This window comes from Entelurus aequoreus, linkage group LG17, assembly GCF_033978785.1.
Source record: "Entelurus aequoreus isolate RoL-2023_Sb linkage group LG17, RoL_Eaeq_v1.1, whole genome shotgun sequence".
NCBI lineage: Eukaryota > Metazoa > Chordata > Actinopteri > Syngnathiformes > Syngnathidae > Entelurus > Entelurus aequoreus.
In genome coordinates, this window is record NC_084747.1 from 27,346,957 (window position 1) to 27,366,880 (window position 19,924).

Consider the following 19,924-nt stretch of genomic DNA (forward strand, 5'->3'; position numbering starts at 1 on the left):
GTAAAAAAATAATCCTATTTGTGAAAAATAAAAAACATATTTGTGAAAAATAAAAAAACATAATTGTGAAAAAGTTTAAAAACATATTTGTGGAAATAAAAAAAATAACTATTTGTAAATAATTTACACAACATATTTGTGGAGAATAAAAACAGATTCGTGAAAATAAAACAAAATATTTGTGAAAAAAACGTTTGTGAAAAATAAAAACATGTCGGTAAAAATGAAACAAACATTTGTGAAAAAATATAAAAACGTATTTGTGGAAAAATAAACACAAAAAAAATTGTGGAATTAAAAAGTATATTTGTGGGCAAAAAAAAACCTCTGTAAAAAAATAAACATTTGTGAAAAATAAAAAACATAATTGTAAAACATTAGAAAAACATATTTGTGGAAATAAATAAAAAAATATTTGTAAATAATTTAAACGACATATTTGTGGAGAATAAAAACAGATTCGTGAAAAAACAAAATATTTGTGAAACAAACATTTGTGAAAAATATAAAAACCTATTTGTGAAAAATAAACACCAAAAAAATTGTGAATTTAAAAAGCCTATTTATGGAAAAAAACAAACAAACATGATTTTGAACATTTTTAAATACATATTTGTGGAAATAAAAAAATACTATTTGTAAATAATTTACACGACATATTTGTGGAGAATAAAAACAGATTTGTGAAAATCAAACAAAATATTTGTGAAAAAAACATTTGTGAAAAAATATACAAACGTATTTGTGAAAACTAAACACATTTTTTAGAAACAATTTTTGGAATCAAAAAACATATTTGTGGGGAAAAAAACCTCTGTAAAAAAATAAATATGTTTGTGAAAAAAAAACCAACAACAACATATTTGTGAAAAAAAAACAAACCCACAGTATTTGTGATAAATAAAGAAAAAAACATATTTATACATATAACATGCGATACCATTCTATATCCAATACTGACACTGCCATCGGTGTCGATGCTAGTGTCGACATTTGCATCCATCCGCCCACTCCCGACAATGCAACAGTTCTCGCGGACGCGCGCGCGCACCCGCACGGCGGGAGGAGTGGCGTCCCAGCCTGTTTGTGTTAGTCGTGTTGATGGATGTTCTCCCGGGGACAACATGAGACGTTCACCCGCGCGACAGCCTACTTTCCCGGCAAAGTGAGAGAGACAACATCGCTGCCTCCTGTTGTGGATTCATCATCAATAATTCAAGTTATTATCTTCTCCCGCATTGAGGTGAGTACACGACTCCTTATTTAACTCCTTGACCGTCACGTGACAAACACTTTTAAGTGAAAAGTGTTTGTCACGTGATGGTCACGTGACTACCCCGCCGCCCCCCCCCCAAAAAATGCCAGGTAAGCTAGCTCATTACCCAAAATGCTTCCAAATCCATTTAACAGCCGTAAGGTGTTACAGTTCAGTTATTCCTGACTATATTTCTTCTATCGATTCGTAGAAACCAATCTCGCTAGCTATTAGCATTGGCATTCTTAATGGGAAACCTGTGGTATTTGTCACAATAGCACAAGGGGTGTTCAAACTGTGGCCCGGGGGTCATTTATTTTAATTAGGGATTTCCGATAATGGCTTTTTTGTCGATATCCGATACTCCGATATTGTCCAACTAAAGGCCTACTGAAACTCACTACTACCGACCACGGAGTCTGATAGTTTATATATCAATGATGAAATCTTAACATTGCAACACATGCCAATACGGCCGGGTTAGATTAGTAAAGTGCAATTTTAAATTTCCCGGGAAATGTCCTGCTGAAAACGTCTCGGTATGATGACGTTTGCGCGTGACGTCACGGATTGTAGCGGACATTTTGGGACAGCATTGTGGCCAGCTATTAAGTCGTCTGTTTTCATCGCAAAATTCCACAGTATTCTGGACATCTGTGTTGGTGAATCTTTTGCTATTTGTTTAAAGAACAATGAAGACAGCAAAGAAGAAATCTGTAGGTGGGAAGCGGTGTATTAGCGGCCGGCTGCAGCAACACAAACACGTAGCCGGTGTTTCATTGTTTACATTCCCGAAATATGACAGTCAAGCTTTACCATTGGCCTGTGGAGAAGTGGGACAACAGAGACTCTTACCAGGAGGACTTTGAGTTGGATACGCGCTACCGTGAGTACGCAGCTGCGGCTTCCAAACATTTGATCGCTTGCCCGTACGTGCGTGCCGCTATGTGCATGTCACGTACGTAACTTTGGGGACTTTGGGGAAATATATGTGCTGTATGAACTTTGCGGAGGTGAACGGTACTTTGGGCTGTGGGATTGAGTGTGTTGTGCGGGTGTTTGATTTGTATTGGCGGGTTATATGGACGGGAGGGGGGAGGTGTTTGTTATGCGGGATTAATTTGTGGCATATTAAATATAAGCCTGGTTGTGTTGTGGCTAATAGAGTATATATATGTCTTGTTTTTATTTACTGTTTTAGTCATTCCCAGCTGAATATCAGGTCCCACCCGCCTCTCACAGCATCTTCCCTATCTGAATCGCTTCCACTGCCCTCTAATCCTTCACTCTCACTTTCCTCATCCACAAATCTTTCATCCTCGCTCAAATTAATGGGGTAATCGTCGCTTTCTCGGTCCGAATCGCTCTCGCTGCTGGTGGCCATGATTGTAAACAATGTGCAGATGTGAGGAGCTCCACAACCTGTGACGTCACGCTACTTCCGGTACAGGCAAGGCTTTTTTATCAGCGACCAAAAGTTGCGAACTTTATCGTCGATGTTCTCTACTAAATCCTTTCAGCAAAAATATGGCAATATCGCGAAATGATCAAGTATGACACATAGAATGGACCTGCTATCCCCGTTTGAATAAGAAAATCTAATTTCAGTAGGCCTTTATCAATCAATCAATCAATCAATCAGCTTTATTGTCCATTCTTACATGTACAAGACACATAAGAACTGAAATTACATTTTCGGCACAATCCCGCTAAGAGCAGACATACGTTACAGGGAGACAAGACGGGACCGCCAACGGATCAGCCTCACTTAGGCGCTCCTTAAAAAGGTGGGAAAAAGGTGACATTGGGGGAGGGGGGAAGTAAAAAAAAATATCAGTCTGAGGCTGGACCCTCAGGAATGGTCCAGACTGAGTCCGAGGAAAAAAACCTCACATAGCATGGCACACATAAACAAGGTACATTTAATCACAACAACTCGCAACAGAGTCATCCAACAGGACCTTGGAGGCCAGCAGCTGCTGTTGAGCGCTGCTCAGCCCCCACAACCCCGGAGGAATAAAGCAGTGGTGAAGGCGTTGATTTGGGGAGGGGTATGTGCGTGCATGTATGCCCAATTAACTTGGGTGAGATGTTGGATTGTCTTTATGGGCCGAGGCCGGCCCCAAGAGTTCAAGAGTTCAAGAGTCCGACCCAGGTGCTTTTGAAAAAAAGGGAAAGGTCAAAAGCGTCCATCTTTGAGGAGTCCTCGGGGGAGTGTTTTCAAACAGCCTGTTCCTCAAGGCCATTCGAGGGAGTCAAATCGTAGATTAAGATGTTGTTTTTTCTTCGAGCAGTCAAAACAATGACATTCCTGCTCTATATGCTGGCTCTGACAATTCCAATTTATTCTTTCTGTAACATCATCAAGATGGAATCTACCTTGCGATTCAAATCAGCAATCGCTCCAGTCTGTGATCCCACAGCACGACCCAATCCTTCCATTGCGTTGAACAGCCTGTTGGCCCCTTGAGTGGCTGCCATCGTCTTCCGAATTTGACGATACACCAGAGCAATGCCCAGCCCAATCAGCAAATGCCCTGCGATCACAGCTCCAAATAGGTAGATGTCTTCCACGTCCTCGATGGAAAGGACTGAGAGGCACATGATTCTCCAAGTATTCCAGGAATCTCTCACGTACCCCGCAGCAATGGTTCCATCAGGGCAGCCAGGCTCCCCCGAGCCTCTTTTCCTTGTCGAAAAGACTGTGTCAATTGCGTCGAGAGTCCAGTTGATCAAATTCATTTTGATGTTTAGATTTGAGGACAGCTCAAGAAAAGAGGCTTCAAAATAGTTCAGACAAGACAAAAAACAAAGAGAGCAAGCAGGGAAGGAGGGAGCGGAGAAAGATGCGACCGCCCTCACCAGAGGCAAGACAGAAAAAAATTACCGATATCAACCGATACCGATATATGCAGTCATTATTATGCCTAATTTGGACAACCAGGTATGGTGAAGATAAGGTCATTTTTAAAAAAATTAATAAAATAAGATAAATAAATTAAAAACATTTTCTTGAATAAAAAAGAAAGTAAAACAATATAAAAACAGTTACATAGAAACTAGTAATTAATGAAAATTAGTAAAATTAACTGTTAAAGGTTCAATCAATCAATCAATCAATCAATGTTTATTTATTTAGCCCTAAATCACAAAAGTCTCAAAGGGCTGTTAAAGGTTAGTACTATTAGTGGACCAGCAGCACGGACTGTATCCCTGCAGACTGTATTGATATATATTGATATATAATGTAGGAACCAGAATATTAATAACAGAAAGAAAGAACCCTTTTGTGTGAATGAGTGTATATGGGGGAGGGAGTTTTTTTGGGTTGGTGTAAGTGTATCTTGTGTTTTTTATGTTGATTTAATAAAAAAAAAAAAAAAAAAAAATTATACCGATAATAAAAAAAAACGATACCGATAATTTCTGATATTACATTTTAAAGCATTTATCGTACATCTCTAATTTTAATGCAGTGTTTTTCAACCTTTTCTGAGCCAAGGCACATTATTTTCATAAAAAAAAGTCCGGAGGCACACCACCAGCAGAAATCATTGAAAAAATGAAACTCAGCAGCCGATGTTGACAAATAAAAAAACGTTCTCGCAATTGTTGGATATGAATTTAAACCATAACCAAGCATGCATCACTATAGCTTTTGTCTCAAAGTAGGTGTACCGTCACGACCTGTCACATCACGCCGTGACTTATTTTGAAGTTTTTGGTGTTTTCCTGTGTGTAGTGTCTTGCGCTCCTATTTTTGGTGGCTTTTCCTGTTTTGTAGGTGTTTTCCTGTAGCAGTTTCATGTCTACCTTTGAGCGCTATTCTCCGCGCCTGCTTTGTTATCGCAATCAAGAGTATTTAAGTTGTGCGGACGCTATCCTTTTTTGTGTTGACATTGTTGATTGTCATGTCATGTACGGATGTACTTTGTGGATGCCGTCTGCTCCACACGCTGTAAGTCTTTGCTGTCGTCCAGCATTCTGTTTTTGTTTACTTTGCAGCCAGTTCAGTTTTAGTTTAGTTTAGTTTAGTAGCGGCACTCGCCTTTTGTTTATTTTTGTTTTAAACATTAGATACCTTTTTACCTGCACGCTGCCTCCCACATATTGTGATCAGGACAAACCATGTTCCCGACATCTACAAAGCAATTAGCTACCAGCTGCCACCTACTGATATGGAAGAGTATTATACGGTTACTCTGCCGATCTGTAGACAACACGGACACTCAACAACGGCACATTATTTGCGGATTGGTTTGCAAAAAATGTTTTTAAACCAAATAGGTGAAATAACATAATCTCACGGTACACAATTTTTAGCATTCTGTTAACATGCTACCCTTTTGGCTAGTTTTGCAGGTATACGCCTCAGCGTCAAATACTTTTTGTTGACGAATGATACCAGTTAGCATGCTGATGTTAATATGCTATCTTTTTTTAAGCTAACACCTGAGTCACATTTTGTACTTGATGCATGCTTACGTTAGCAGGCTAGCCTTTTTTAACACATTTTTCAGGTAGTTTACACACCTCAGAATAATAAATTTGTGTTACTTGTTGTATGTTACATTTAGCATTTTGGCATGCCAACATTAGCGTGCTATATTTTCGATTCGTAGAAACCAATCTCGCTAGCTATTAGCATTGGCATTCTTATGGGAAGCCTGTTATATTTGTCACAATAGCACAGGGGTGTCCAAACTGTGGCCCGGGGGCCATTTGTGGCCCCTAGCTATTTATTTAATGCAGTGTTTTTCAACTAGTGTACCATGAGATACTGTTTGGTGTGCCGTGGGACATTACGTAATTCCACCTATTTGGGTTAAACATATTTTATGCAAACCAGTAATTATAATCCGCAAATAATGTGCCGTTGTTGAGTGTCTGTACTGTCTGGAGCTCGGCATATCAGTAGGTGGTAGCAGGTAGCTAATTGCTTTATAGATGTCGGGAACACGGTTTGTCCTGATCACAACATGCGGGAGGCAGCGTGCAGGTAAAAAGGTATCTACTGCTTCAACCAAAAAATAAACAAAAGGCGAGTGCCGCTAAGAAAAGGCATTGAAGCTTAGGGATGGCTATGCAAAACGAAGCTAAAACTGAACTGGCTGCAAAGTAAACAGCAGGATGCTGGACGAAAGCAAAGACTTACAGCGTGCGGAGCAGACGGCGTCCACAAAGTACATCCGTATATGACAATCAACACCAAAATAGGATCGCAAGACAAGAACTAAAACACTACACACAGGAAAACACCAAACAACTCAAAATAAGTCACGGCGTGATGTGACAGGTCGTGACAGTACTTTGAGACAAGAGCTATAGTGATGCATGGGTGGTTATGGTTCAAATTCATATCCAACAATTGCGAGAACGACTTTTTATTGTCAATATTGGCTGCTGAGTTTCATTTTTTAATGTTTTCTGCTAGCGGTGTTCCTCTGGATTTTTTCGATGAAAAACATGTGCCTTGGCTCAGAAAAGGTTGAAAAACACTGATTTAATGTACCGCGGCACAATTGTTAGCATTCTGTTATTAACATGCTAGCTTTTTGGCTAGTTTTGCAGCCTCAGCGTCAAACACTTTTTCTTGACGAATGATACCAGTTAGCATGCTGATGTTAATATGCTAGCTTTTTTTAAGCTAACACCTGAGTCATATTTTGGTACTTGATGCATGCTTACGTTAGCAGGCTAGCATTTTTGAACACCTTTTTCAGGTAGTTTACACACCTCAGAGTAATACATTTGTGTTACTTGTTGTATGTTACAGTTAGCATTTTAGCATGCCAACATTAGCATGCTATATTTTCTTAGATAATTTAGCAGGTATACTCCTCATTTGGTGCTTCACTAATCCTAACTGTAAGCACGCTATTGTTAGCTTAGTTTTGGATGATACCACAAATTTGGGTATCAATCCGATACCAAGTAGTTACAGGATCATACATTGGCCATATTCAAAGTCCCCATGTGTCCAGGTACATATTTCCTGAGTTTATAAACATAATATGAATTGTAAAAAAAGGAAAAAAGATTTTAAGATGATAAAAAATATCGATGTAATCATAGTAGTATCGACTAGATACGCTATTGTACTTGGTATCATCACAGTGGATGTTAGGTGCAGATCCACCAATGGCGTTTGTTTATATTGTAGCGTCCCGGAAGAGATGGTGCTGCAGAGAATTCTGGGAATTTGTTCTGTAGTGTTTATGCTGTGGTCCAAATATTCTCCCAAAATGTGTTTTGTCATTGTTGTTTAGTGTGGTTTCACTCTATGGCACATGTTTATGACAGTGTTGGCGTTGTTCATACGGCCACCCTTAGTGTGACATGTATGGCTGTTGACTGAGTATGCCCTTCATTCACATGTGATCAGTGTGTTCAAAGTTAATATGGTTGTCTTAATGATAGGACATAATGAAATCTTGTGTTGACTTTGTCAACTATAGATACGTTTATACTCATCCACTATTATGGCTCCAATGTGCTGCTGTGTGAAGTGAAGCATGTAGAGCTATCACACGCACTACAGGGTTGGTACTTGAAATAATCGTACTTGATTTGTCTCCATGGAGACAAGGATTAGTGATATTGAAGTACAAACCCCGTTTCCATATGAGTTGGGAAATTGTGTTAGATGTAAATATAAACGGAATACAATGATTTGCAAATCATTTTCAACCCATATCCAGTTGAATATGCTACAAAGACAACATATTTGATGTTCAAACTGATAAACATTTTTTTTTGTGCAAATAATCATTAACTTTAGAATTTCATGCCAGCAGCACGTGACAAAGAAGTAGGGAAAGGTGGCAATAAATACTGATAAAGTTGAGGAATGCTCATCAAACACTAATTTGGAACATCCCACAGGTGAACAGGCAAATTGGGAACAGGTGGGTGCCATGATTGGGTATAAAAGTAGATTCCATGAAATGCTCAGTCATTCACAAACAAGGATGGGGCGAGGGTCACCACTTTGTCAACAAATGCGTGAGCAAATTGTTGAACAGTTTAAGAAAAACCTTTCTCAACCAACTATTGCAAGGAATTTAGGGATTTCACCATCTACGGTCCGTAATATCATCAAAGGGTTCAGAGAATCTGGAGAAATCACTGCACATAAGCAGCTAAGCCTGTGACCTTCGATCCCTCAGGCTGTACTGCATCAACAAGCGACATCAGTGTGTAAAGGATATCACCACATGGGCTCAGGAACACTTCAGAAACCCACTGTCAGTAACTACAGTTGGTCGCTACATCTGTAAGTGCAAGTTAAAACTCTCCTATGCAAGGCGAAAACCCTTTATCAACAACACCCAGAAACGCCGTCGGCTTCGCCGGGCCTGAGCTCATCTAAGATGGACTGATACAAAGTGGAAAAGTGTTCTGACGAGTCCACATTTCAAATTGTTTTTGGAAACTGTGGACGTCGTGTCCTCCGGACCAAAGAGGAAAAGAACCATCCGGATTGTTATAGGCGCAAAGTTGAAAAGCCAGCATCTGTGATGGTATGGGGGTGTATTAGTGCCCAAGACATGGGTAACTTACACATCTGTGAAGGCACCATTAACGCTGAAAGGTACATACAGGTTTTGGAGCAACATATGTTGCCACCTACTCAGTGGCCTAGTGGTTAGAGTGTCCGCCCTGAGATCGGTAGGTTGTGAGTTCAAACCCCGGCCGAGTCATACCAAAGACTATAAAAATGGGACCCATTACCTCCCTGCTTGGCACTCAGCATCAAGGGTTGGAATTGGGGGTTAAATCACCAAAAATGATTCCCGGGCGCGGCACCGCTGCTGCCCACTGCTCCCCTCACCTCCCAGGGGGTGATCAAGGGGATGGGTCAAATGCAGAGGACACATTTCACCACACCTAGTGTGTGTGTGAGACAATCATTGGTACTTTAACTTTAACTTAATCCAAGCAACGTTACCATGGACGCACGCCCCTGCTTATTTCAGCAAGACAATGCCAAGCCACATGTTACATCAACGTGGCTTTATAGTAAAAGAATGCGGGTACTAGACTGGCCTGCCTGTAGTCCAGACCTGTCTCCCATTGAAAATGTGTGGCGCATTATGAAGCCTTAAATACCACAACGGAGACCCCCGGACTGTTGAACAACTTAAGCTGTACATCAAGCAAGAATTGCAAAGAATTCCACCTGAGAAGCTTAAAAAATGTGTCTCCTCAGTTCCCAAACGTTGACTGAGTGTTGTTAAAAGGAAAGGCCTTTCCCAACTACTTTGGCACGTGTTGCAGCCATGAAATTCTAAGTTAATTATTATTTGCAGTGGTGCATTCAATTGAATATGGGTTGAAAAGGATTTGCAAATCATTGTATTCCGTTTATATTTACATCTAACACAATTTCCCAACTCATATGGAAACGGGGTTTGTATGTATATTTGCATATACAGTTGCAAGAAAAAGTATGTGAACCCTTTGGCATTACTTGGATTTCGGCATAATTTGCACATTAAATGTGTTCTGATTAGGGCTGGGCGATATATCGAATATACTCGATATATCGCGGGTTTGTCTCGGTGCGATATAGAATAATAATAATAATAATAATAATAATAATGGATTAGATTTATGTAGCGCTTTTCTACTCCACTCAAAGTGCTTCACAGAGAAGTGAGAACCCATCATTCATTCACACCTGGTGGTGGTAAGCTACTTTCATAGCCACAGCTGCCCTGGGTTAGACTGATGGAAGCGTGGCTGCCAGTTTGCCCTTACGGCCCCTCCGACCACCACCCATCATTCATCGTTCATTCACCAGTGTGAGCGGCACTGGGGGCAAGGGTGAAGTGTTCTGCCCAAGGACACAACGGCAGCGATTTGGATGTCAAGAGGCGGGGAGCGAACCTGCAACTCTCAGGTTTCTGGCTCGGCCGCTCTACCCATGACTATATTGTGATATTCGAGTATACGTTCTCACGCAGTTGCTTTTAGCTGCGGGCATTGCACTACATGCTCTTCTCACTCTTTCTTGTCTCTCCTTCTCACAGAGACCTAAAACAAGCGCCCCTTGTTACATACGTCACATACTGTCACACGTGCAACTTCATACACCCTCGCCGAGCAGAGAGGTAGCGGAATGGGTAACGTTAGCTGTGGTGCTAGCGGAGCGGTGCGAGTGGTAATACGAGAGAGAGAAGGTGCAAATCTGGTAACAAATGAAGGAGGAAGAATTAATTCCCAAGAAAAACAGGACAGGGTCCATCGTCTGGCGGTGGTGTGGCTTCAAGCGGGAAGATGTTGAACAGACAACCGTAATATGTCAAGCATGCGGTAAAAGTGTTGCTACAAAAAGTAGCAGTACTGCTAATTTGTCACCCGCTAGAGAATGAAGAGTGCTTGAAACTCTGCATGTCAACATCTCGGCCGGTGCCACACCCACAAAATACACTCACCCGATTGAGCCTGGCGTCTTCCATTTCCAGATTAACACTGTATGAAAAAAAAAAAGTCAATAACAGAAGGAGATAACGTCCACAGTAACCTACCACATAGCGAAGGACATACACTATTTGATTTGCTATTATGCAGCTCATTTTTATTTGACAGTTATTGTAATATCTTGTGTGACATCATGCACAAAAGTGCACTTTGTTTGTTTTAAAATATTGTATTGGCGTTCTGTAGAAAAAGTGCACTTTAATTTAGTGTTGTTTTGATATGTCATCTTAGTGACATCATGCACAAAAGTGCACTAAAAGCTTGTTTTGAAATGTCTGACAATCTTGCACTTTCTGTTTTGGAAATTACATGAATGTTTGTGCCACTGCTTAATAACTGTTTAATAAATACACTTTTAGTAAATTGACTTAGTTGTGATTTCCCTCTCTGCATGAAAGTTTAAAATGCGCATATATTAATGCAGTATGAACAAGAATGTTTTCATGTAGACACATAGAATCATCATACTGCTGTGATTATATGCATCAAGTGTTCATTCAAGGCTAAGGCAAAATATCGAGATATATATCAGGTATCGTGACATGGCCTAAAAATATTGAGATATTAATAAAAGGTCATATCGCCCAGCCCTAGTTCTGATCTTCATCAAAGTCACAACAACAAACAAACAGTCTGCTTAAACGAATACTGCACACCAAAAAATCTATTTAATCTTTTTATTGAACACAACATGTAAACATTCACAGTGCAGGGTGGAAAAAGTATGTCAACCTTTGGATTTAATAACTGGTTGACCCTCGTTTGACAGCAACAACCTCATTTGGCTGTATTTGCAGACCAGACCTGCACAATGGTCTGGCGGACTTTTGGACTTTGACTCTTTACAAAACTGTGTAAGATCAGCAATATTCTTGGGAGGTCTGGTGTGAATTGCTCTCTTGAGGTAATGCCCCAGCATCTCAATCGGGTTGAGGTCAGGACTCTGACTGGGCCACTCCAGAAGGTTTAAGCCATTCTGTTGTTGATTTACTTTGTTGGATCATTGACATATGGTCTTAAGTGTTCCTGCAAAATGTCTTGATAAACTTGGGAATTTCATTTTCTGTCGATGACAGGAATCCGTCCAGGCCCTGAGACAGCCCCAAACCATGATGCCACCTCCACCATATTTCACAGTTGGGATGAGGTTTAGATGTTGGTGTGCTGCGCCTTTGTTTCCTCCACACATAGTGTTGTGTTTTTCTTCCAAAAAACTCCATTTTGGTTTCGGTTGTCCACAGAATGTTTTACCAGTCGTGCTGTGGAACATCTCGGTGCTCTTTTGCAAATCCCAACGTGCAGCAAATGTTGTTCTTTGACAGCGGTGGCTTCTTCCGTGGTGTCCTCCTGTGAACTCCATTCTTGTTTAATGTTTGCCTTATTGTTGATTAATCCACATTATGTTAGCATGTGCCAGAGATTTTTGCAAGTCTTTAGCTGACATTGTAGTATTTTTTTTCCCACCTCATTAAGTGATTCTTTGGTTTTTTGGTTTGTCACTAGTCAATAGTGCGCAAATAATAGGCTAGGCTATGCGTATGTGTGTGTGTGTGTATATATATATATATATATATATATATATATATATATATATATATATATATATATATATATATATATATATATATATATATATATATATATAATGTGTATGTGTATGTATATAATGTATATACACTACCGTTCAAAAGTTTGGGGTCACCCAAACAATTTTGTGTTTTCCATGAAAAGTCACACTTATTCACCACCGTACGTTGTGAAATGAATAGAAAATAGAGTCAAGACATTGACAAGGTTAGAAATAATGATTTGTATTTGAAATAAGATTTTTTTTACATCAAACTTTGCTTTCGTCAAAGAATCCTCCATTTGCAGCAATTACAGCATTGCAGACCTTTGGCATTCTAGCTGTTAATTTGTTGAGGTAATCTGGAGAAATTGCACCCCACTCTTCTAGAAGCAGCTCCCACAAGTTGGATTGGTTGGATGGGCACTTCTTGCGTACCATACGGTCAAGCTTCTCCCACAACAGCTCAATGGGGTTCAGATCTGGTGACTGCGCTGGCCACTCCATTACAGATAGAATACCAGCTGCCTCCTTCTTCTCTAAATAGTTCTTGCACAATTTGGAGGTGTGTTTTGGGTCATTGTCCTGTTGTAGGATGAAATTGGCTCCAATCAAGCGCTGTCCACTGGGTATGGCATGGCGTTGCAAAATGGAGTGATAGCCTTCCTTATTCAGAATCCCTTTTATCCTGTACAAATCTCCCACCTTACCAGCACCAAAGCAACCCCAGACCATCACTTTACCTCCACCATGCTTAACAGATGGCGTCAGGCATTCTTCCAGCATCTTTTCAGTTGTTCTGCGTCTCACAAACGTTCTTCTTTGTGATCCAAACACCTCAAACTTGGATTCATCCGTCCACAACACTTTTTTCCAGTCTTCCTCGGTCCAATGTCTGTGTTCTTTTGCCCATCTTAATCTTTTTCTTTTATTGGCCAGTCTCAGATATGGCTTTTTTTTGCCACCCTGCCATGAAGTCCAGAATCCCGCAGCGGCCTCTTCACTGTAGATGTTGACACTGGTGTTTTGCGGGTACTATTTAATGAAGATGCCAGTTGGGGACCTGTGAGGCGTCTGTTTCTCAAACTAGAGACTCTAATGTACTTATCTTCTGGCTCAGTTGTGCAACGCGGCCTCCCACTTCTTTTTCTACTCTGGTTAGAGCCTGTTTGTGCTGTCCTCTGAAGGGAGTAGTACACACCGTTGTAGGAAATCTTCAATTTCTTAGCAATTTCTCGCATGGAATAGCCTTCATTTCTAAGAACAAGAATAGACTGTCGAGTTTCAGATGAAAGTTCTCTTTTTCTGGCCATTTTGAGCGTTTAATTGACCCCACAAATGTGATGCTCCAGGAACTCAATCTGCTCAAAGGAAGGTCAGTTTTGTAGCTTCTGTAACGAGCTAAACTGTTTTCAGATGTGTGAACATGATTGTACAAGGGTTTTCTAATCATCAATTAGCCTTCTGAGCCAATGAGCAAACAAATTGTACCATTAGAACACTGGAGTGATAGTTGCTGGAAATGGGTCTCTATACACCTATGTAGATATTGCACCAAAAAGCAGACATTTGCAGCTAGAATAGTCATTTACCACATTAGCAATGTATAGAGTGTATTTCTTTAAAGTTAAGACTAGTTTAAAGTTATCTTCATTGAAAAGTACAGTGCTTTTCCTTCAAAAATAAGGACATTTCAATGTGACCCCAAACTTTTGAACGGTAGTGTATGTATGTATAGTATATAATGTGTATGTATATATATGTATATATATATAATGTGTATATATATATATATATATATATATATATATATATATATATATATATATATATATATATATATATATATATATATATGTATGTATTTATGTATGTATATATATATATATATATATATGTATGTATTTATGTATGTATATATGTATGTATATATATATGCATGTATGTATGTATGTATGTATGTGTATATATATATATATATATATATATATATATATATATATATATATATATATATATATATTTTTATATATATATATATATATATATATATAGGATGGCACTTCAAGTTCATATGTGAGTCAAGGCATGTGGCCAAATACTTTTGGCAATATAGTGTGTATATATATTACATAAGTATATTATATAGGTATGTATATACAGTACAGGCCAAAAGTTTGGACACACCTTCTCATTCAATGTGTTTTCTTTATTTTCATGACTATTTACATTGTAGATTGTCACTGAAGGCATCAAAACTATGACATCTGTGAAGTGAAAACCATTTCAGGTGACTACCTCTCGAAGCCCATCGAGAGAATGCCAAGAGTGTGCAAAGCGGTAATCAGAGCAAGGGTGGCTATTTTGAAGAAACTAGAATATAAAACATGTTTTCAGTTATTTCACCTTTTTTTGTTAAGTACATAACTCCACATGTGTTCTTTCATAGTTTTGATGCCTTCAGTGACAATCTACAATGTAAATAGTCATGAAAATAAAGAAAATGCATTGAATGAGAAGGTGCGAAGTTAACGCGTTCAGTATGCATTTCAATTACGACACACATTTTTTTAACGGGCGATTAAAGCACACGCGTCCTTTTTGACCCTCGGGCAGTGCCGTAGCGGGAGGGAACTTGGCTGCAGTTCACTCGCTACTGATTAGCCAGCCACAAGTGAGCAGAAATGGACAAAAGAAAGTCTACATTATGGAAATATCAGGTTCACAGCCATGTCAAGTCGTTCTCCCAACAAGAAAAGACTGTTTTTTGCCGTGAGAAGAGGCGGCATCCCTGCAGCAAAGGCCTGCTGTGCACTCGTTCTAGAGTACCAAAAACTGGTACCGTTGAGTACCGGTATCGATTCCCAGGCACCAGGAGTACCGTATCGATTTAAATGAGAAATGTGCCTATCCCTATTTGTCAGAGATGTTTCGACAATCAAAGCATGATCATAACAATCTACATTTTGCGTTATTTATTTGTGAAACTGTTCTTTAAACATGGAAGTGTAGCTCCTCCTCCTAAATGCAAGTGTTCCTAAAGCTGAAATACAAATTCCACAAATGTTCCACTCTTTGTTAATGCAGCCATTTGCTAAAATCAAAAAAGTTACAATTACAGCCTCAAGTCTTTTTGAATACGACGTCACAAGCTTGGCACACCTATCCAACTCATTTCATTATATAGTCCTGTGCGGCTAAAAGTTGGAAAGAGTTTTTTCCCCCCTATTTTTGCTCCACAGCCTGGAAAATACGATCTGTCCAATTGCACCCTCAGTGCGTGTCAATGTCATGACCTGGTTTTGAAGTATCGTTTTCAGTGCTGCTCATGTGTACATGTTTTGTGGTGTCATGTGACCCATCTTGCATGTACAGTATGTACAGTATATGTGGGTCCTCCTCACTTTCTGCATAGATTTGGTCTCGATACCTCAAAATGCACACAAAATAGCTTGCTTATTAATCCGTTGAATATTGAGGAATACTCTTTAAATAAACTACACACTATATGTCGTATTTCTAACTAGTATAGGTGATAAGGTTTTCAAATAATTCCTATTAGGGCCGGTCAATATTGCTGAAAACTGTATCACGATACACGTTTTTATACGAGTCGATCTTGATAATTATGGATATTTTTATGACCAATGGAGAATAAGGAGCAGGAGAAAAATATATTTTATTGGCAATGTAACTTCCTCTGATTATAATGCCCTCAGCTATCAAGGCAGAAAGGAAATATCAACACAAGCATGTAAAATGTCAACAAAATTGTAAAATTACATTGAACACCTAACAATAAGCTCTTAAAAAGAAGATGCAAGAATAAGGAATACATAAGAAATGCTTCATAAAGTGTAAAAAAAATAGTGCAAAGTGTGAAAATGTAAAAACATAGAGACACTTGAGAATAACTATTTTCAGCAGGTTTAGTGCCAGGAAATTACGACTGTGTAACATTATTTTGCCCTGTTATTATTATGTAACAATGGAAAGGAATTGATGTTATGTAATTATTTATATATTATTGGACTATTATTTTAAAGTAGCACATTGGTTATATTTTACAGTCCTGGACTTCAGTTCCTACATGTTGTTTTTGTATACCCCAATAGGGAACGGGCGAGGGTTGAAAAGAAGTGAGCACGGCTAAGGTGGTCCACATTGGTCTGACGCCGGTCTCTTTGGAAAAAATGCAAAAAAAGTGCCATAATGTCCTTTTCCTCATTTATCCACGGTTTCTTAATTTTGACTTTCTCTTTTTACTCCATGCAAAGAATTAACCAAACCAAATTTGTAGCTAATTTTGCAGGCATACACTTCCAGAGTCATATAACTTAGTACTTGACACATGCTAACTTTTAGCATGCAAAACATTTTTTTTTAATGTTTTTTGTGTAATCCGGGTTTTGTGGGTTTTTTGAGCTAGAAGCCCAAATTATGTACAAATAAACAACTAAATACTTGAAATTGTTTAAGTTGTGGGCCCTGAAACTATAATCTATGGAAGTTTTAAAGTTTTGAATGGAATTGTGGAAGTAAATACACTTTTCCATGATATTCAATTTTTTTGGAAAGAGTCTGTATTGTACTGTATTTCTGGTTGACATAAGACGTCACACCAAAACAAGGCCTCTTTGCGGCTCCTCAAGAGTCAACGGCTCGGTCCTTGTTGTACCTGATGTCTGCTGTAATGTTGGCACGATCGTTAGCATTCTATTATTAACATGCTATCTTTTGGGCTAGTTAACATCAAATACTTTTTCTTGACAAATGATACCCGTTAGCATGCTAATGTTAATATGCTAGATTTTTTTTAAACCAATTTTGTGGGGATACACCGGAGTCATATTTTGGTACTTGATGCATGCTTACATTAGCAGGCTAGCATTTTTAAACACATTTTTCAGGTAATTTACACACCTCAGAGTAATATATTTTATTACTTGTTGTATGTTACAGTTAGCATTTTAGCATGCCAACATTAGCGTACTATATTTTTTAGCTGATTTAACAGGTATACTCATGTCATATGTATGACTGTTCAATTTGTCTAAGAAAACGTTTCTATGGGTGTTCTCATTCATCCAGGTCTTTTTGTTGCCAGGGCATTCAATAGATCATAACTGGACTATTCAGTTTGTCTGAGAAGACTTGTCTATGGGTGTTCTCATTCATCTAGGTCTTTGTGTTCTCAGAGCATTCAGTCGATCGCAACTGGACTGTTCAGTTGGTTTGAGAAGACTTGTCTATGGATGTTCTCATTTATCCAGATCTTTGTGTTCTCAGGGCATTCAGTCGATCGTAACTGAACTGTTCAATTTGTCTGAGAAGACTTGTCTGTAGGTGTTCTCATTCATCCAGGTGTTTGTGTTCTCAAGGCATTAAGTCGATCGCAACTGGACTGTTCAGTTTGTCTGAGAAGATTTGTCTGTAGGTGTTCTTTATTCATCCAGGTCTTTGTGTTCTCAGGGCATTCAGTCGATCGCAACTGGACTGTTCAGTTTGTCTGAGAAGACTTGTCTATGGATGTTCTCATTCATCCAGGTCTTTGTGTTCTCAGGGCATTCAGTTGATGGCAACTGAACTGTTCAGTTTGTCTGAGAAGACTAGTCTGTAGGTGTTCTCATTCATCCAGGTCTTTGTGTTCTCAGGGCATTCAATAGATCATAACTGGACTCTACAATTTGTCTGAGAAGACTTGTGTATGGGTGTTCTCATTCATCCAGGTCTTTGTGTTCTCAGGGCATTCAGTCGATTGCAACTGGACTGTTCAGTTTGTCTGAGAAGACTTGTCTATAGGTGTTCTCATTCATCCAGGTGTTTGTGTTTTCGAGGCATTCAATCGATCGTAACTGGACTGTTCAGTTTGTCTGAGAAGACTTGTCTGTGGGTGTTCTCATTCATCCAGGTCTTTGTGTTCTCAGGGCATTCAGTCGATCGCAACTGGACTGTTCAGTTTGTTTGAAAAGGCTTGTCTATGGATGTTCTCATTCATCCAGATCTTTGTGTTCTCAGGGCAATCAGTCGATCGCAATTGGACTGTTCAGTTTGTATGAGAAGACTTGTCTATAGGTGTTCTCATTAATCCAGGTCTTTGTGTTCTCGGGGCATTCAATTGATCTTAATGGGACTGTTTGGTTCGTCTTAGAAGACCTTAGAAGACCTTCTCATCCAAGTAGGCTTCATCTGTTTAAGTTGGGCTTTGGTTGTGAAATTCAGCAACTTTCCACAGACCTCTTAAGGAAGGATCCTCTGCCATGTGAGGAGTAATTCGTCTGACTTTACTTCGAGGCGTTCAATTGTAAAATTGACTCGTTCAGGAGTTGTGTTTTTGCGCCTTCAACAGGATTGTGTCTGTCCTGTGGCCTTTTCGTGGTGGAACAAAGGCGTAGGCTTGTGGAGTATGCGGCCATTTTGTGTACATCTCAGGTTAAACCTGAGGTGCTTGCGGCAGTCTGCAACCTTTCATATTGCTGCACCATTTTTAGGGTATTCAACCCAAAATGTTGCAAATAATCCTGCCTGAAGAGGTCTTTGAAAAGGGGGATGGATTTTACAACCAAAGCCCAACTTAAACTGATGAAGCATACTTTGGATGAGGGGGTCTTCTGGGGCCTTCTAAGGCAAACCAAACAGTCCAGTTGCGATCGATTGAATGTCCTTATGGTGTCCTCGGTTCCTGCTAACACACTTGGACTGGTCTTAAACCTAGTCTGTGGATGGAAACAAAGCTGAGCGGCACTGAGTTTCTGTGGAAAATGTCATGAACAGTCACCGGGTTTTGCCTCAGACCTGATGACCTTCTCAGCTTGAACACATGATTGTTTTGATTTAAATTTCCTGTGGCCAAAACCAGAAAACTTTTTGAGGTAGACTCTACTCTGCCGGGGCGCAGCGCCCCTTTTTTTGTCCGACTTACTTAAAGGTTGACGTCAGTGCGGGCGCACCACACCGAGTTCAGTCTGTGTCTGTGTGCGTGGGTTTTTCCACACGTGTACTCATACAACGTCACACTCGAGTATGAAGGCGTTCAACCTTCCCGACAGGACTTTTGTAGAAAGACTCGAGTCTGGAGGTGAAAAACCTCACTTTGGTGTCAAGCGGCTTTTGTCTCCTTGGCAAGCTGATCTCCAGGCGAGGGTCTGCTCTCTCACTAAAGGTTCGTCACAGCGTCAACTGTCAGTTGGTTGTAAAAAACCTTTGCTGCGAACGCCTTCTTGTGCTAGTTTAACCTTTTAAACCCTGGACTCGACAGGTTTATCCCAAAGAAATACGACATCAGTGTGCATGAATGATGGTAAATGCTCGGAGGGCTACTGTTAGGCAGGGCTGTCCAAAGTGCAGCCAGGGGCGATTTTTCGTTTTTTATTGGCCCCTCGACATGTTTTGAAAATTTAGTTTAGTTTAGTTTATTATTACTTTGGTCAATGGTCAACAAAATAAACAAACAGTTTTACATAAACAAACAGATATACATTAATAAACAAACAGTTGTACATTCGTAAATTAAAAAATAAAATGTTGCAGACCGGAAGGGTTTAGGCTGAAGTTGAACACTTATTGCGCCTAACCCTATAAACAAAGTCAAGTACGAGATGAGCTTCCAAAAAATA

The 19,924-nt window shown here is 39.5% G+C and overlaps 1 protein-coding gene across 3 annotated transcripts in view; it reads left to right on the forward strand.

The window, feature by feature from the left end:
* Nucleotides 1-1,102: 1,102 nt before the first annotated feature.
* zgc:162952 (PKc_LIMK_like_unk domain-containing protein) overlaps nt 1,103-19,924 on the forward strand; it is an 80,846-nt gene continuing 62,024 nt past the window's right edge. For 2 of the 3 annotated variants that reach the window (XM_062024188.1, XM_062024190.1), the window contains exon 1: nt 1,118-1,243. The gene's annotated coding sequence lies outside the window, so the exon portion shown is untranslated. Of the gene's footprint in view, nt 1,244-19,924 lie in introns of all 3 variants that reach the window. The other variant, XM_062024189.1, reaches the window with a different exon arrangement.